The following is a 20906-nucleotide window of genomic DNA, read 5'->3' on the forward strand; positions in this document are numbered from 1 at the left end:
GATCACCGCCATTACTATATATTTTCCAATAATAAATACATAAATTAAATCTTTAAATACTTCTCAACAAACAATAACTCAATCTATTCGGCAACACAAGGTTTTCATGAAAAAATGGAACACACATAGTTTTGCTTTCACTTTGAAAGGCGAGAACCTTAAACGCTTTCTACTTGCAGTGAATACAGATTTTTTTTATATATTTTTACAGGTTCATCTATACAGCATTTGTTTACAATGCAAAAAATTGTACTTTATTTAAAAAAAAAAAAAGTTGCCATCATTAAGCCATTATAGATGTCCGTTACCTTAAGATCTACTATCAGAGATACTATCGGTTATAACATAATAGTTTCCTGATAGAAGGAAATAACTTTTGCAAATACCGCAATCTCTAGAAAAAAAATAAACCAAACTAGCATAAAAGTAAATGCAACTGTTCTTGGACTGAAACATGCTCCTTCACATAGTACAACTTCAATTGTTACATATAAGAAAAAATACAAAATAAAATTAAATAACGTATATAGCAGGGTTTCTCAACCTGGGTTCCATGAAAACCTAAGGTTCTTCCAGAGGTTGCTAGGGGTTCCTTGAGCAATGGGCAATTCCTGCCTCTCAGATAAGTTCCCACTGACACCCATTAATATTTTTAGCTATATATCTGTAATGGACTTCTGCCCAATGACCACAAGTGTAAGGAGCCTTCTTCCCACTATCACACTAATGTATTATGAGTTGTAGATATAGTAAAAGACTCTCGATGATTGGTCACGCTACTTCCGATCCCTATGGTTGTTCCATGCTAGATGGTGGAACGCACGCCAGTTACGAGGGTGAGCCGTGAGGCACCATCTTATCACCCGACACGCTAACAGCCCCAGTGCCAGTAATGTAAGCAGCCATTTGGCATTTGTATTTTATCACTTTTTAAATAAACAGGATTACGCTATTGTTTCCTTTAATATTTTTTACATATCCCATCTATAATCTTTGCGGAGGAGGGGTTTTAGCATCCACGGTCTTCACCACTGCAGCAAGCATTATCTTGTTAAAGCGCATTTGACCTGCTTTTTAATTAAAGGGGTCATCACCCCCTTACGGAACACTTTGGGTTATTTTTCTCAGTTGGTGAAGGAATATCCACTATTTTTATTGCCTAGAAGAATCCAACACAGAAGAGATATTTGTGTTTGTGACTTTGATTGATGGCCTTTTGGTTCATTCATTGTTTCACTATTTGTGTTTATCACTGTTTATGCATATTTACCTATGGCACTTTGCACTTTATTTTGTAATTTAATGTAGTTGTTTGAGGTATATGAACACTCATTCTTTGCACAGTTCAACTACAATTTATCATTTGAGCGCCCTCTACACCCAACTTCACTAGTATTCTCAATTCATTGGATATCTTTTCATATCCCTTTCCTGTTTTATACAGTCCAACTACCTTTTCCCGCAGATCCTTTGACAATTATTTTGCTCTCCCCATAACGCAGAATCCAGAAAAGTCAGTGTAGGACTGGATGAAAGATGGAAGGGTCTGTCAGGAGTCCAGAAACTCATTGACCTTTTGTACACACAAGCAAGCAGATCACAGGTGAGGATGGTTACCTTTAATAGTAATTCAAACCCCTTCGTGTCAACTTGTGCACATATTATATTATCAGGCCAATATCACAAGGGTATGTAAACTTGTGAGCACAACTGTACTATATTCTTTGCAGTGTCCTTTATTTGAAAGGAAACTATACATTTGGGGAAAAATTGTAAAGTCGTTTTGAGTTTTCAACAACGTTAAAATTGTGTGTGTATGTATATATATATATATATATATATATATATATATATATATATAAGCATTTTGCTTTTAGGCCAAAAAGTAAAATTTTGGTCTCGTCTAATTATATATATATATATATATATATATATATATATATATATATATATATATATTTATTTTTTTCCCCCACTACAGGCTGCACCCACGACACTAGTGTAATGTGTTTTTTTTTGTTTTGTTTTTTTTACACAAAGCACAGCAGTTGTCTCTTCTATTGTGACTTTAGCTTGCTGAAATTCTATCTGGAGCAAACAGAGCAGGGAAGAAGGAGAATGATCACTGCTCTGAGTTATCCAGCTGTGTGCATCATCTGAGCTTATATAAACAGGTATTTTTGTAAACCAGTAAAGCTTGGTAATCACGTGGAACTTAACCACCTACTGTCTAGAAATAGTAAATAGGACATTTTCATATGCAATATTTAATATTTACCTGACCCAAAATGTAAAGAATTAAAAAAAATTGCACTGAACATAATAAATAAAATAGTATAAAGACACTTTATGACATATTACAATAAACTATTTTGGAAATCAATTCTCTTTTTTCAAATCAACAAAAAAAATCTTTTGCTCACAATTTTCCAAAATTTGTCCAAAAATCAAGTTGTAGACTTTATGTAGAATTACAAGAAATGTAAAAATATTCTGTTCACATCTATAAACTTCTGTTACGTACATCTGCAGTGGTGACGGTTATTATGACAAAAACAAACCTTTCCATTATCCAGTAGTATAAGGTTTAAGTGCAGTTTTATTGTGTGCTAAAAATGCCCAATTGCCAATAGTGTTTAGAATTATGGTATTATTGCTTTCTACCCTTGTGATACCAGGTCAAAAAATAGGGTTGGCTGGAAGTGTTTAAAAAATAAATAAATAAATAAATAATAAAAAAAAAAAACAGATGGGGGGGGGGGTGTATTTTCTGACGCCGCAACTGCTGATTGACGAAAGTTTTCCAACTTGTTGGGCCACTACAGAACAGCTGGACCAGCCAAATTTCAATCCATCTATTGCCAGCCTAAACACTTGCTGTTAAGATTTGAAAATACAATTTAAGACGCTAACTTTTAACATTGACAAACTATTATTAATCTAATAAAAGTAAATCTTTGTATTCAAATTAAGATAGTAAAAGCAGAAGCAACAGACACAAATATGCCAAATAATAGGGGGTCTCCATCACTAGATGCTGAATATTCTAAAATTAGTAAAAAAATTGATACAAAACTGCTAGGTACAGCAAAGCAATAAAATCAAACACAACACTATGATAGGTTTAAAAAAACAGGCGCCGCACCATACAGACTGTCATCACAGAGAGACACAAACCAATATATTTATATTGGGCATTATAGCACAGCTTGGGAAAGTATTTTCAGTTGGGTTGATTTACTAAAACTGGAGAGTGCAAAATCTGGTGCAGCTTTGCATTGTAGCCAAACTCAGTTTGTTCAATTCAGCGTTGACAATAAAACCTGGAAGCTGATTGGTTGTTGTGCAGAGGTGCATCAGATTTTGCAATCTCCAGTTTTAGTAAATCAACCCCAATGCGTATATATATTAAACTATTTATAACACCTATCAGCAATTCTTTTGTGACCCACAAATAAACTAACATTAGCTGCATATAAAACCCATTACTTTAACCACTTAAAGTGGTTGTATACCCTATTTATTTTAACTACAGGTAAGCCTATAATAAGACTTATCTGTAGTTAAAATTAATATCTCCTAAACCTGTATGGTTTAGGAGATATTCCCTTTGCATGCAGCCGCTGATGTCAGCGGCACATGCGCTCTGAATGCCTGGCTGAAGGACACTGCCAGACCTTACGGGGTGAAGACTCCCACGCCCAATTATTTTTTATACTGTGAAAGATGTTACACTGAGTAAATTGATACCCAACATGTCACACTTCAAAATTGCACCTGCTCGTGGAATGGCGTCAAACTTTGGCACTTAAAAATCGCCATTGGCGACGGTTAAAAACTTCTATAGGTTACCAGTTTTGAGTTACAGAGGAGGTCTAGTGATAGAATTATTGCTCTAACGATTGTGGCGATACATCACATGTGTGGTTTAAACATCGTTTTCATATGCGGGCGTGACTTGCGTATGCGGTCGCTTCTGTGCGTGAGTTCAGCGGGATGGGGGCGCTTTAAAAAATGTTAAGAATTTTTTTTTATTTATTTCACCTTTTATTTTTAACACTGTCCTTAAAAAAAAAAAAGGGGGGGGGGGGGGGGGTCACTGTTATTCCTATTGCAAGGAATGTAAAAATTCCTTGTAATAGAAAAAAGCATGACAGGGCGTCTTAAATGTGAGATCAAACGTCGCTTCCGCCCTCCAATGCTATGGAGCAGAGCGAGGGCCATCTTTCCCTCACTCGGCATCCAGGAGAGAGTATGCAATAGTCTCCGATGCTACCGATGGATCCGGTAAGAGGCGGAGGCGACCGGAGCGCAGCGGGAAGGGGGGTGCCCTCTCCTGCCACAGATAAAAGTGATCTTGCAGCGAATTTGCTGCAGAGACCACTTTTCTCTCAAGGAGAAATGCCCATTCCTGAAAATACTGAGGTCATGGCAGCTAGCTGCTGCCATAACCACACTATTTGGCATCAAAGTACCAACATACGGGTATGGCGATTTGCGTGAAGTAGTTAAATCCACCCAACCAGAGCAGCAGCCTTGCACTGATTGTATGGGTAACAAAGTAATACCTGCACAACTTGTATACGTATTAAGCAAGCATTGCTGGACCCATGTACAACCCTATAACTAGAAACAAGGTTTAATGCACATTAATAAGGCACACGTTAATTATGCTGACTGCATAGCTATACAGTACATACCTATAAAAAAAAAAAAAAATCTGAAAAAAAAGACTACAAATGAATTTTATCAAAAACAAGATGGACAAACGCTGCAGTGTAAGGCAGGTATATTTTTTAAAAGTGAAGTATGGGAGTTTTTTTATTTATTTTTTTAAGAAATCATACTTACCTAGGATACAGCATTGGTCCAATTCTGCCATTATCCCCAGCCAGCTCTAAGACTGAAAACTGAGTGATCAAACACTGCTGATCGTTCTGTGTCAAAACACTGCTCACTGTCAGTCGCCATCTCTCTGCTCTGTCCCCCCCATGCGCAATGGAGCGATTGGCTGTGGAGGGGACGGGAGTGGCTGGCTCAGGCTCTCAGCAGCCACATGGCCACAATTTTCCCTAGCCTGGACCAGGTCTGTGACGTCAGCCCACTGTCTGCTGAAAGCGGGTCACAGGAGTGCAGAACAAACTGCTCTGGGTGTACTTCTCCTTAAACTTTTCACCTAAACTATTTTTTGGGGGGATGTTTTTTGTGACATGGGGGGGGGGGTTAAAATGCACACACATAATGTATAGACTTGCAGTTGGTTATGCACAGAGCAGGCCAGATCCTCCTCTTCTCGGGTCCCTCTTTGCTGCTCCTGGCCCCTCCCTCCTATCGAGTACCCCCACAGTCAGCAGTTTTCTATGGGGGTACTAGTGACCATTCAGACACGGAGCCCTAACCTGGCCTTGCCCCCTCTCTCCCCTGATTGGCTGACTGACTTTGGCAGCCACTGCTGTGTCTCAGCTAATCAAGAGGAGTGTCCCAAAACGGCTTAGACATTCGTGGACATTGCTGGAGAGAGATGGGGCTCAGGTAAGTAAAATTGAGGGGGGGGGGGGCTGCTGCACACACAAGGTTTTTTTTATCTTAATGCATAGAATGCATTAAGATAAAAAAAACGTTCTGCCTTTACAACTCCTTTAATATATGTACAAAAAGCAATAGTCCTTATGTCAGACAGCGAGCTACCACTACAGTGAACTGCAATAAAACCCCAGTATCACCATGCTGTAAACTGCTAGCATTTGTACTGTTAAAATTTAGCAAACTGTAAAAATTTATTTTCTAGAAAATATTGGTTAAACTTGACGGTCTTGTGTCTTTTTTTCAACCAGACTAACTATATAACAATGTAACTAGCTAGTGAATTAAATTGCTGCAACTGGGTCATGGCAATGCTGACAGTTTTTACTTAGACCACATTAGACTGTAGTGGTGTCTACACAATGGAAAGATGTGGTCACATACGGCAGAGACTTAAAAACAACCTTCGTACAGCATTCAAGGGTAAAGTATATTAAAGAAGTATTAAATCCAAAAGTAAACATTTTATTGCAGCATACCATTGATGTGGCATTTTTTTTTTTTTTTAGGCTTTCATTTTCACCTGGCGATCAAGCCAGCAAGTCTGTTTTTTTCAACAGAACAAGCTCCTCTGCAAATGTAGTAGTTAGAGCATCAAGGCAAACCATTTACCACTGACAGGGGTGATTACAATGATCAGCATTGATGTAAAACTATAATCTTAAATGAAAAAAAACAAACAAAAACTGTTGCTGTCACTGTTTGTGTAACTGCGTGTGAGCTGGAGAATTTAGTGTATCTAAATCTGTTGGTACACCTAACACTCCTCTTCCCCCATACTGACCATGCTGTTCTTCAAAGGGGCCCCTGTGCTCCTTCATCCAGAGTGGGGGCACTCTAATACAGGAGAACTTTTATCATAGATGTATTTTAAATGATAGAGACAGAATATCAACCAAAAATACAAAAAAAAAAACATGATACAAATGTTATAAATTGAGTTGCAGTTCAGTTAGTAAAATGGCGTATTTTTTGGACCATAAGATGCACTTTTTTCCTCAAAAAATATTGGGGAAAATTTCTCTGCATCTTATGGAGCGAATATACACCAGGCACCGCCCCCCGCTACCACCCCCCGGCTGCCATGTTAGTACCGGGAGAGAGGCAGGAGAGCGGCGGACAGACATCCCAAGCCCCCACGAGCTCCAGGCGATCTCCTGGCTGGGCCTGACACTTGCTGAGATAGTAGACAGAGCTGCCGGAGTGATGGCAATGGCAAGGCTGCATTAATGGCACGGGTTGGGCTGCATTAATGCCAATGGTCAGGCTGCATTTTATTGGCACTGGTAAATCTGCATTTCTTTGGCACAGGTCAGGCTGCATTTCATGGGCACTGGTAAATATTTTAGTACACCATTGGGTTCAGAATATTATTTTTCTTGTTTTCTTCCTCTAAGACCTAGGTGCGTCTTATGGTCAAGTGTCTCTTATGGAGCGAAAAATACGGTAAGTATTTCATCTCCTACCAACCAACAATAATGCTGGCTCCCATAGACTGCCTACATACAGTATGTGCTCATGTGGTAAACAGATTAGTCCTGTCAATTTAAGAAAGTGCTACTAACGACAACTCATTATGTGTATAAAAGACACCTGTCCACAGAATCTTCCATTCAAACCTCACCATCATGGGCAAAACCGAAGAGCTGTCAAAGGACGTCAGGGACAAGACTGTAGAAATAAAAAAGGCTGGAATGGGCTACAAGACCAACGGCAAGAAGCTTGGTGAGAAGAAGACAACTGTTGGAGCGATTATTTGCAAATGAAAGAAACACAAAATAACCTACAACCACCCTGGGTTCAGCTCAGAATTACACGGGGGGGCTTGTGAATTATATCAAGGCAGTTGGGACCGTAGTCACCAAACTATTGGTAACACAATATACGCCACCATGGATTCAAATCCTGCAGAACCTGCAACCTCAAGATGGCACATGTACTGTAGAGGCCCCTCTGAAATTTGTCAATGAATGTCTAACTGATTCGGAGAAGGATTGAGAGAACGTGCTGTGGTCAATTGAGACCAAAATTCAGCTCTTTGACATTAACTCAACTCGTCGTGTTTGAAGGAAGAAAAATGCTGACTATAACCCCAAGAACACCATCCCTACAGTCAAGCACAGAGGTGGCAACATTATGCGTTGGGGTTGTTTCTCTGCTAAAGGTACTGGCTGACTTTGCGGCATTGAGGGGCCAATGAACAGGGCCATGTATTGTAAAATCTTGGATGAGAACCTTCTTCCTTCAGCCAGAACACTGAAGATGAATATACAGTGTGAATATAAATTACAGATTGAGTCTATGCTTGTGCAACGTACCTGCGTTCCCTTGTTAAAACCGCACCAACCTATAATTACCCCTGTAAAGATTTACCAGTTTATGTAGTTAAAAGGTATCTGCACATCAGCACTATTGTTACCATAGAAATGTTTTAGGCCAGTTCACTTTAAGATAATAAAGGAAAAAGCAATGTAACAATGTAGGTAGGTCATTTTCCTTTAGCATCACATTACCTACACAATGAATTAACTGTTAATATTATCCTGACATTGTCAGCATTACCAAGCCGCGGCAATCTGACACCTGCAGGTTATAAACCTGTTAAGCAATGATGAAGTCCTCATAAAAAGGGGAGCTTTGCTTATGCATGTGCATCTTGGAACAAGGACATATTCACAGAATATTAGCATTTTTCTATCCCCGCCAGGAACACTATAGAAAAGATACTTTATGACACCATAACACAAGGTGATTGTAAAGATTGCCCATAACACTAGGCGGCATGTATGAATATTAAATGATGGCACTTTTTTAATTTTAGCACACAAAAGTTTTGTTTCACAAACTGGTCCCACAGCTGCCCGGTTTAGTGTAGACTGCACCTGCAATTCCATAGGAAGAAAATGTAGGGCACTTCTGGCACAATGAGCTTGTACTATCCATTATTACTTTCCTGCCATTAAATTTGTGTGTTGTATAATGCTGGTTTATTATAGCCTATAGGGGTTATAACACAGCGAAGGAACCAAATAAACCTGCAACAAAGGGGGATAAGGTACTCAGAGAAACTATACACTTAACGGCCACCTCACTAGGTACACTTTGCTAGTAACGGGTTGGACCCCCTTTTGCCTTCAGAACTTTCTTAATTGGCATGTGTATACCACAAATAATTCCCCAAAATACATTCTGCTACTCCTCCTGAGTATTACGATACCACATGTGTGGGACTTTTTCACAGCCTGCACACTTAGAGAGACCCAACATGCAGGGAGCGCCATCACGTGTTCTAGGAGCATAAATTACACATCTAACTTGTTGACTACCTATTACACTTTTGAAGACCCTGGAGCACCAGGACAATGACACGTAACACCAACGTGGCACTGATGGCAGATGGCACTGATGGCATGTGACACTGATGACAGATGGCACTAATACGTGGCACTGATGACATGTGACACCAATGACAGATGGAACTAATATGTGGCACTGATGACACATGACACTGATGTGGCACTGATGACAGATGGCACCAATACATGGCACTGATGACACATGACACTGACAGGTGGCACTGATACGTGGCACTAACAGGTGGCACTGGGGACAGATGACACTGATAGGTGGCACTGGGGACACATGGCACTGGGGACAGGTCGCACTGGGGACACGTGGGCATGTGTGTGTTCTTCACTGTGTGTGTGTTTTACTGTGTGTGTGTGTGTGTGTTCTCACTGACACTGCAGCATGGAAGCTCCGCCTCCTCACACACTGTCTGTGTGAGGAGGGGAGCCGGCGATGAGAGATGATGATCTCATAGGTTTACATATGCGATCACCTCTCATTGGACACACCGATCGCGTGCTAAATGGCCGCTGTGATTGGCCATTTAGCACAATCTGTGATTGGCTGTGTCCGAGCCAGTGGCGCGCAGAGGGGAAGTAAATAGGAGGACGTCCAGGGACGCCCTCCCGGCAGATAGCGTCCGCTCTTGTAGCTGTCTTTTCGCTATAGAGCGGGCACAAAGTGGTTAATGTAATTTCTACCTGTGCTTTCCCTTTTTTACCTAGTTATCCTCACCTCCCATTTACTCCCTGCTGCTCATTTCACCCATCAGGAGTAAATGGAGAAAGTCCTCTTTGTGGTTAGCAACACTAGGTTCCTCAGCTTGAATCCCAACTAGGACACTGCATGTTCTCCCTGTGCTTGTGTAGGTTTCCAAAAAACATGTTAGTAGAGCAACACCTGGTGCACACTATTTTTTTTAATGCAATGGTAGTACAGCGATCTCCCCGCTAAACTATTGTGTTCCGACTGCCCTCCCACTCTTGCGAATTCAGGTCCGCGCTGTGGCCGTCATTCGGCCATAGCGTGGATGTCAAGTAGTTAAAAATGTGATTACAATATGTAAAAGTGCTGTGCAAATTGTCAGCACTATATACTGTACATAAATCTCCAAACTGTGATTTGTAGTTGTCAGATGGAGGGAGAGAGTCACATGTTCCCCCAATACTCAGAAGTCCTGGGCAAATTATTTTCCTCCAAAAGGCCAAATTGAGTGACAAGGGAGTGAAAGAAAAAGTGAGTATGTGATGCTAGTGGGGATATCATTGACCACTTACTGACTGCCCTATAGCAGGTTTACTGTTACGGGGTGGCAGCTGTGTAAAGGATCATACACAGTGAGGGAAAAGAGTATTTGATCCCATGCTGATTGTGTAGGTTTGCAATCAGAGGTAAGACATTTCTTGTAGTCGGTCACCAGATATGCACACATCTCAGGAGGGATTTTGTCCCACTCCTCTTTCCAGATCCAGATGACATTTTGTAACTCGAACCTTGAGCTCCCTCCACATATTTTCTATGGAATTATGGTCTGACAACTAGGCCACTCCAGGACCTTAATGTGCTTCTTCTTGAGCCCCTCCTTTGTTGCCTTGGCTATGTGTTTTGGGTCATTATTATGCTGGAATACCCATCCACGACCAAATTTCAATGCCCTGGCTGAGGGAAGAAGGTTCTCACCCAAGATTTGACAATAAATGATCCCATCCATTGTCCCTTTGATGTTGGTAAGTTGTCCTGTCCCCTTAGCAGAAAAACACCCCCGAAGCATAATGTTTCCACCTCATTTGATGGTGGGAATGGAGTTCTTAGTGTCATAGGCAGCATTCCTTCTCCTCTAAATACGGCGAGTTGAGCACAACACTGTGCTTCCATTTGCAAATAATCGCACAAACTGTTGTCACCCTCTGGCGTTCTGACAGGGGAAGAAATGGATTCTGTGTTACTGCAAAGCAGGCACTAGAATCCATCTCTTCCCCTAGTAAAAGCAGCACAAACAGTACACAAACACTGGCTAGGCACACAGTCCACCCTTTGTTAGCCCTAGATGCTTAACCCCTTACAAGCCACTGGCTCCTGCAGTGTCAAAAGTGTCAGTTACTGTCCAATTGTCCACTGCAATATCGTAATGCCGCTATAAGTCGCTGATCGCCGGCATTAACCACTTGCCAACCAGCCGCCATCATTATACTGCAGCAGGTCAGCACGATCCCCTGAACTGTCATAGCTGTATGTCGGTCCATTTAAGTGGGATAGCAGGCAAGCACCCGTTGCACTGCGGGGGGCGCCGATGCGCGTGGCTGGCAGGCACGATGACCGCTGACCACATGCGATCGCGGGCACAAGAGCCAGAACAGGGATGTGTGCATGTGTAAACACACACACATCCCTGTTCTGTGAGGAGAGGAGAGGAGAGACAGATCGTGAGTTCCTACTAGCTAGGAACAACGATCTGTCAGTGATTTCCTCCAGTCACTCCCATCCCCCTACAGTTAGAACACACACTATGGAACACAGTTAACCCCTTGATTGCCCCCTAGTGTTAACCTCTTCCCTGTCAGTGACATTTACACAGTGCATTCTTATAGCACCAATCACTGTATAATTGTCAATGGTCCCAAAAACTTGTCAAAAAAGTGTCCGATCTGCCTGCCATAATGTCCCAGTCACGATAAAAAAGAGGCACTTGGGGAAGGGGGGAGTCTAGTCACGTCAATGTCCATGACGTCACCGGATCTCCGATGGAACTCCCTGAAGAACTGGAAGATGGCGGAGAGGTAAGTACCAATCAAAAGAATTTAGATCGATCAAAAAAATTAATCGATTAATCGAGGAATTAATCTTTAATTTCCAAAGATCTAAAAAAAAAAAAAAAATAATAATAAAAATGTGCCATAAATCTTTCCCCTATTTTGAAGACGCTATAACTTTTGCGCAAACCAATCAATATATGCTTATTGCGATTTTTATTACCAAAAATATGTAGAAGAATACATATCTGAAAACTGAGGAAATAACTTTCTTTTTTTTTTTTTAATAAAAAGGGGGGGGGGATATTTATTATAGCAAAAAATACAAAATACTGTGTTTTTTTCAAAATGTACGCTCTTTTTTTTGGTTATAGGGCAAAAAATAAACCCGCAAAGATGATCAAATGGCACCAAAAGAAAGCTCTATTTGTGGGGAAAAATGGACGTAAATTGTGTACAGCATCGCACAAATGCGCAATTGTCAGTTAAAACGCAGTGCCGTATGGCAAATAAAATTGCCTGGTCGTTGAGCAGCCAAATCTTCTGGGGGTTGAAGTGGTTAATAGTATTAAAAAATCCATATTTCATAAATATAAATATGTAGATGCTAGAACATTTGCGTAAACCAATCATTATACACTTATTGGGATTTATTTTTATTTTTTTACTAGAAACATGTAGCAGAATACATATTGGCCCAAAATGTATGAAGAAATTTGATTGTTGCGATTGTGAAAATGTTTTGTTTCAAAATTGTTGGCCTTTTTTTGTTTATAGCGCAAAAATAAAAACGCAGTGGTGATCAAATGCCACCAAAAAGAGAGCTTGATTTTTGTGGAGACAAAAATGACAAAATTTATTTGGGTACAGTGTTGCATGACCATGCAATTGTCAGGTAAAATAGTGCAGTGTTGTATTGCAAAAAGTGGCCTGGTCATGAAGGGAGGGTAAATCTTCAGGAGGTCAAGTGATGAAATATAGAACAGGTTACTTTGCCCTACATGGTATTTTAAAGCAAAATACCACCCAAAAATAACATAAAATATAACCTAATAAATTAAATAAAAACATTTTTTTCTGTCAGGGGAGAATGGGCAGACTGGTTTGAGATGATCGAAAGGTGGCAGTAACTGAACCACTCGTTACAACCAAGGTATGCAGAATACCACACCAGATGCCACTCCTGTCAGCTAAGAACAGGAAACTGAGGCTACAATTTGCACAGGCTCCCCAACATTGGGACTATAGAAGATTGGAAAAACGTTGCCTGGTCTGAGAAGTCTCGATTTCAGCTGCAACATACAGATGGAAGGGTCAGAATTTGGAGTAAATAACATGAAAGCATGGATCCATCCTGCCTTGTATCAACGGTTTAGACTGGTGGTGGTGGTGTAATGGTGTGGGGGATATTTTCTTGGCACACTTTGGGCCCCTTAGTACTAACTTAGAATTGTTTAAATGCCACGGCCTACCTGAGTATTGTTGCTGACCATGTCCATCCCTTTATGACTACAGTGTCCCCATCTTCTGGCTCCTTCCAGCAGGATAATGCACCATGTCACAAAGCTCAAATCATCTCACCACTGGTTTCTTGAGCATGACAATGAGTTCCCTGTACTCCAATGTCCTCCACAGTCAGCAGATTTCAATCCACAAGAGCACCTTTGGGATGTGGTGGAACGGGAAATTTGCATCAATGATGTGCAGCCAACAAATCTGCAGCACTGTGTAATGCTATCATGTCAATATGGACCAAAATCTCTGAGGAATGTTTCCTACACCTTGTTGAATATATGCTAAGAATTTAGGAAGCTCTGAAGGCAAAAGGGGGTCCAACCTGGTACTAGCAAGGTGTGCCTAATAAAGTGGCCGGTGAGTGTATATACTTTGTAACTACGAATGTACATTGGAGCAGCCATACTTGCTCATTATATATGCAGGCTCTGCTTTGCAACACACAATGGTTACGCTTTACTGCTCCTCCTCACCATGCAAGTCTATGAGTCAGCTGACTCACTAAAGACCATGTACTCCATGTATGGCTCATGCCATATCTCAACCGTGAGTAAATAAACAGAAGTTGCTGGTTTACAAATCGACATTAAGCAAAAAAAAAAAAAAAAAAAAAAAAGGAACTCACTGAATAATAAATACTCTATTTCCTCATTGAATAAGCAACACTTTCAATTCAAATAAAATGTCACTTGCAATAAAAATACATTTCCATGTAAAAGTATCCATAACTGTACAGAATTTGAAAAATTTAACATTGCGTTTGTGTGAGTTTTCATTGTTGCTCATATTTCAAGCTTAATAATGCTTTTAAGTGCCAGTTGCCATGTTTCTATGGGAATACCGAACAGGAAGTTCCTCAAACAATAAAAACCTTTCTATTGACTATATTCATCTATATGGAGGTGTACTGAGGAGAAGTGGATGAATCACAGGATCTCCAACAGATCATTATAGAATGCCTTGTATTATGGGAAAATAATAGCACAAGGTCTCCGAATGGTGGAGAGGGCAGAAGGGGGCAGGTGAGTGGCACAACACTCTTAGCGACTGCTGTTATCCTTTACAAAACCAGAAGATAACCGCTCAGGGCAAGGTATACTGAATACAGTGGCATGAAGGGAGAATATATACAAGAAGCAGCAGCCCGAAGGACACAGGACACTAGGGCTGCAACTAACGATTATTTCCATAATTGATTAGTTGGTTGATTATTGTTTCAATTAATCGGTTAATAACCTTAAAAAAAATAAAATTAAAATAAAAAAAGTGGGTCAAATTGACGTTCATTTTCAACCACAGTGACGGGAAAATTTGGAAACAGAAAACTTCTTGGTCAAAGGAATTTTCAGACAGTGTATGTGGTTTTTGTTCAGAAATGAAGTGAAAATTTCAAACAAAATTCTTTCATCCAGCGAATGTACAAAGATTTTTCATCTGAATATTCTCACCTGAAAATTGATCCGTGAGGCCAGCATAAAGCTCGGTACATACCTATGCAGTTTTGCTTTTGATTTTCTGCAGTGCTTTTTGCTGTGCGTTTTGCGCACGTGATTTTACTGCAATTTGCGTTTTTTTGCATTTTTTTTGGGCAGATTAAAAAACACAAATTGCTGCAAAAACGCATTACATTCTTTTCTGCAGCTTCTCCATTGAATTATATTGAACCAAAAAAGCACCGTTTGGGTTAAAAGTCCCTGACCCTTTCCAAATATACAGAAAAAAGCACAGATATGAACGTGTCCCATAGGAAACCACTTTGCGTTTCTGCAAAAAGCACCAATAAACATATAGATGTGAACCAGGCCTAAGATGCGTAGTAACATAATGGGGTTAAAAATACTAAAATTAGTCCTTTATAGTAAAAAGAGGAGATAACTACTGGAATGGGTTCATTTTTTTTACTGTAGAACAGTGAAAGTAATATTTACAGTAGTGATTATATTTTTGTACTAGAAAATGGCTCATTTTAGTTTTTTTTAACCCCACTATGTTACTGGCTGATGAATCAATTATGAAAATAGTAATCGATTCATTTCCTAATCGATTAGTTGTTTCAGCCCTACAGGACACACACCCTTACATGTAACTACAGGTGTCCCGAATGGAAATTTGGTGCCAAAACCAAGAAATGCAGGATGCACTTTACCGAAAACCAAAACCAACAGTTTTATATATTATATATATATATATATATATAAAATATATATTTTTTTACATATTATATTTTGGCTTTTTAACTAATATCATGCATTTAAATGTATATGAATTTGTCAACCATTATCGGCACCTTTAGCGCAAGAAAAGCTCAAGAAAAATGCATCCTTTTAAAGTCTATGATTGTCTTCACACTGAGCCATTGCGCTGTGGTGTTTAAAAATCTTGCTTTCTGCACTTTTGGATAGTTACAAAACGCACCTCCCTGTTGAAATGCATTGAAAGCGAAGCAACAATGCATCAATAACGCACGTATTATGTTTTTGATGTGGTTTTTGAGTCACATGACCTATGAAAAAATCACACCATAAGCACAGTAAAATTGCTGTAAAATCTCACCAAATGGATGTAAAATCACAGCAAAATTGTGTGCGTTTTTCGGTGCCATTATTGGCAAAATGCCAATAACACCATTTTCAGACGATATGTTTTAGCTGGCAAAATTTCGGTGCATCTCTACATGTAACTAAACAGTTTGGTGCTATTTCCCAATAGAAAACTGCCACTGCCTGACTTCTATTTCTAAATGCTGGTTGCCTGGCTTTCGTGCTGACCACTTTTTTTCAGTATAAGCCAGAACAAGGATGGAGATAAGAACTTCTGACTTTAACATTCCCGATATGTATAAATGGTCAAGGGTCAGTGACTTGGGGCTCATTTACAATTAAAGGGGTTGTAAACCTTTGTGTTTTTTCACCTTAATGCATCTTATGCCGTCACCAGCCCCTGTTTTACTTACCCAAGCCCCTTCATCTCTTCAGCCAGGATGGACCTCTCTCCATGGGGCTCCCGGCTCTTGATTGGATAGAATGATAGCAGCGCAGCCATTGGCTCCCGCTGCTATCAATTAAATCCAAAGATGCGGGCACCGGGGCCGAGTCCGGCATTCGTGTCTGTGGTTGCAAATGCTGGACTCGGGAGCACGCCCACAAGGTAACCCCTCGGGAGAGCGCTTCTCCTAGGGAATCATCTAATGCAGGGAGGACTCGCAAGAGCTGCCGGGGGACCCCAGAAGAGGATGTTCGGGGCCACTATGTACAAAACGAGCTGCACATTGGAGGTATGACATTTTTCTTTTTTTTTTAAATAACAAACAATCCTTTTCCATCACTTTAACAGGGGCGGGGGTAGTGTTAGCATATCACCTCCTCATCCCCTCACCACCTGTCAAATGCCACTGAATAGCAATCCCCCACAGATCACTCGCAGAGGGGCAGCAGGGTCTACCACATGTCCAAATGTAGCCCAAGAAAATTTGGAGTCCACTGGATAAGGTAAATTGACTGAAATATGTCTTTTCAGAAGGGTGTCAGAAATGGAAGCAGAGACATTTGTCTCATGAAAGATTTACCTTAAAATGTTTTAGCCAAAGGAATCAAGTGAAAGGACAAAAAAACACGAGTGTAAGACAAACGTGATGTTACCTATGACAGTGTTCAACCCAGGTGTGGACAAATTAATATGGACAACATGGACTTCAGGACCCAGCAGGGGTCTTAGGAGCTAGCTCTATTGGTGACAACTAGAGAAAACCTTTGAAAGTTAGGCACCAACTGTAATTTGTAAAGGAGAACTGGCTAACTGGGGTATGCCCAACCCTAACTCAAAGTATTACAAAACCCAGGACCCTGCAGTCACAATATTTGGTCTCCCAAAGTACACAGAACATGGAAAAGCAATTAACTGCTAAATATCATTTCTCATCAGCGGTATATGGCAGTCTTGTGAATTCTATCAGTGCCTGGTTAACGCTTGTAGGAGTTTTCATTCTACTCTGACTGACCTATGATGCTGCAGGACCCCTGACCCTCTGTGTGGACAGTACTGATTGGCCCTGTGCTGATCACATGCACCTCCCAAGAAAAAAAAAGAAAAAAAACGCTCCAGCAATACACCAAACTAAGCATGTGCAGATTGTCAAGGCTCTGTTCTATCGCAAAGATGGAGTGGAGACAGTGGAAAAAGGGGAGGATCAGAGATGACAGGATCACACGGCCTTTTTACACAATGCAGAGGATTAACCCCTTAGGTTCCACACTGAGTAGAACAAGCATGCTTTACTGGATATACAGACTGATTTTACTGTTGTGAGTTTAGTAACAATTGAACCCACTATGCATTCACCATAACCCTCTCTCTAAAAGCAATCTTACTAAGCTAAAACTGATTTACTAAAAAGGAGTACTGCTTTTTCACACTTCTAACTACTTTGTAGCTCAAACATCCAATGGAGCACAGGGAAGTTCCTGCTTTTAATCCCTGTGTACATTATTGGGCGTTTGGAGTAAACATGAGTTCATTGCAGGTAGAAAATGTATGCCAAGTCATTTGACTCCCACATGTTTTGAGCAGTTTTATAAAATGATCTTGCCATAAAGAATATTTTATATTAGGAGACACCCCTCATTTACAGTATTCAGAACTAAGCAAAGCAAAAAAAGAAATGCTGAAACTAGTTAAAACTTTTAGACAGCACTTAAAATGAAAAAAGAAAAAAGAAAAAGTCCTCTGAATCATAATCAAATGTTGCACTAGTTTGCTTAACCACTTCAGCCCCGGAAGGATTTACCCACTTCCTGACCAGGCCATTTTTTGCGATACTGCACTGCGTCGCTTTAACTGACAATTGCGCTGTCATGCAATGTTGCACCCAAACAAAATTGATGTCCTTTTTTCCCACAAATAGAGCTTTCTTTTGGTGGATTTGATCACCTCTGTGGTTTTTATTTTTTACGCTATAAACAAAAAACAAAAAGAGCAACCATTTTGAAAAAAATATATATAGTTTTGACTTTTTGTTATAATAAATATCCAAAAAAAAAAAAAAAGTATTCATCAGTTAAGGCCAATATGTATTCATTCTACATATTTTTGGTAAAAAAAAAAAAAAAAAAAAAAAAACATTTGCAATAAGCACATATTGATTGGTTTGCGCAAAAGTTAAAGCATCTACAAAACGGGATATATTTATGGCTTTTTTTTTTTACTAGTAATGGCGGTGATCAGTGATTTTTAGTGGGACTGCGACATTGCAGTGGACAGATCGGATACTTTTTTGGGACCATTGAAATTTATACAGCGATCAGAGCTAAGAATAGCCACTGATTACTGCATAAATGTCACTGGCAGGGAAGGGGTAAACACTAGGGGGCGATCAGGGGGTTAAGGGTTCCCTAGGGAGGTGTTTCTAACTGGGGTGTGTGGACTGACTAGGAGTAGAGTGAGGGAGATCGCTGTTCCTGATGACTAGAAACAGCAGATCTCTCTCTACTTACCTGACAGAATGGGGATCTGTCTGTTTACATTGACAGATCCATGTTCTGGCTCTCTGAGGAGCGATCGCGGGTGGCCGGCGAACATTGCGGCCGCCGGCCACGGTATAGGCTCTGGCGTCATGGCACGCCCCCTATAGCTCTTAAAGTGGCCAACGTACACCTACGGAGATTCGCTCAGTCATGCCAACCTGCTGTAGTATAATGGTGGAGGCTGGTCAGCAAGCAGTTAAAAGTGTTACTAAACCCAGGACCCGGCATTCACTATATCTGGTCACCTACAGTACACAGAACACGGAAGTGCAATTATTTTAGTAAACATAAACTGCTAAATACAGTTTCTCATCAGCAGTATAAAACAGTCTTGTGACTGATCAGTGTCCGGTTGAGCACTGGTTAAAGCTTGTAGGAGTTTTCATTCTCCTCTGACTGTCCTATGGGCATGCAGGACTCTTGACCCTCTGTCTGGACAGTGCTGATTGGCCCTGTGCTGATCACATGCTTCCTTCCAAAAATATAAACTCTCTAGCAATACACACCAAACTGAGCATGTGCAGAGTGCTCCCAAGGCTCCGCACTATCTGCAGATGAATTGGGGGCAGTATAAGGGTAGGGTCAGAGAACACAGGATCAAACAGCCTTTTACACAATGCAGAACCCCTTAGGTTCCACAGTGAGTATAATAAGCATACTTTACTATACTGATTCTACTGTGGTTTAATAACACTAAGTATTATTATGAAATTACAGCAATTGCAAAGTCACATTTATCTAGAAGCTAAAAAATGTCACTAAATGGAGGTACTTACCATTATAAAGAGGTTTTTTTTCTATATGGGCAACTCTGTGCTATAGTAGACCGCTGACCTCCATGTCCACTATTGTTGTGCTGATGCTCATAAAGAAGATGGAATATGCGATGTGCCTGTAAAATAGTAAAATCCATTAACCTACAACACCACACTATAAGCAACGCCATAATACACTAAATACAAAACAGGCAATATAGTTAAATAGATTCTGAAAGTGTTATGAGCCAACGTGACGGTATGAGGGACTTACACAAGAAAAGAACAAATCTAACCCCTGAAAACGACTTTGGATTTTAGAATAAAAATAAAATAAAAATCAAGGTATTTATTTATAAAAACATTAGTTGGACCAATGTCACACATATTAATGCAGGCTGCACAAACTTTGGCTGTAATTTCTATAACAGATTCATTCCAATGATCGTCAGCTCCATCTTGTGGCCAGAAAACTATACCAGAAAATTATATTTCAGAAAACGATACCACATTTGGCAACCAGACTAAGCCGACAATTATAGGAATTAAAAACATTTTGGCTAAAATTCATGTAGCCTGCAGGAATGTGCGAGACATTTGCCCAACAAATGTTTTATAATTAGTGCAACTACACCAAACTTTTACTAAATGAGATACACCTGCTCAAAACAAATGGATAAATAGTGAATCATGTGGTTACAAGCGAATACATAAAGCATGCAGATGTGGTCAAAAGTTTAACCTCTTGGCCTCTGTCTTGTTGGCTTGTGGCTGTGTGTGGTGTTGGGTCGTGTTATTTGGAGATTATTTATTTATTATCTTTAGTGGCACCAACAAATCTCTGAGCACCGCTCAGGACTAAGGATGAGCTTGGCGCATTATTTGGATATACCGTATTTATCGGCGTATAACATGCACCATCACTTTAAAAGGGAAGTTTCAGGAAAAAATTAAAAATAAAGAACTGTGAAGCAAAATAAGAGTCAGTGCCCATCAATTCAGCCTCACCATTGCATTGAATGCAGCCTCACCTATGCCATGAATGCAGCCTTACCGCTGCCATGAATGCAGCTTCACCATTGCCATCAGTGCAGCCTGATCGATGCCCATCTGCAGCCTCGGAGGGGACAGAGAGGGGGGCGGGACAAGCACCAACAGATTACATACAGGAGAATCCCCTGCTTACATGGTGGCCTCTTTAATACAAAGTCCCGCCTCCTATAATAGACAGAACAGTCATCCAATGGCAGCCTAGGAGACCGGACTTCCTATTACAGATGCCGCCGAGTAAACAGGAGATTCTTCTGTATGTAATCTGACAGCGCTCGTCCCACCCCTTCCCTGTCCCCTCCGAGGCAGCACAGATAAGTACAGTATATATCTTTTGTGGCCCTGGGGTCCACAAAAGATGTATATAGCCAAATTACCAGGGGGCA

The 20906-nt window shown here is 40.4% G+C and overlaps 1 long non-coding RNA gene across 1 annotated transcript in view; it reads right to left on the reverse strand.

Moving 5' to 3' along the window:
* The window catches only part of LOC143964471 (uncharacterized), a 122918-nt gene that overhangs the window by 23284 nt on the left and 78728 nt on the right, over nt 1-20906 (reverse strand). The window contains exon 3 of the long non-coding RNA XR_013271144.1: nt 19492-19607. This is a non-coding gene — a long non-coding RNA (uncharacterized LOC143964471). The remainder of the gene's footprint in view (nt 1-19491; nt 19608-20906) is intronic.

The sequence above is a fragment of the Lithobates pipiens genome, unplaced genomic scaffold (genome assembly GCF_037356315.1).
Source record: "Lithobates pipiens isolate NorthernLeopardFrog02 unplaced genomic scaffold, aLitPip1_a1.2 Scaffold_8, whole genome shotgun sequence".
Lineage (NCBI taxonomy): Eukaryota > Metazoa > Chordata > Amphibia > Anura > Ranidae > Lithobates > Lithobates pipiens.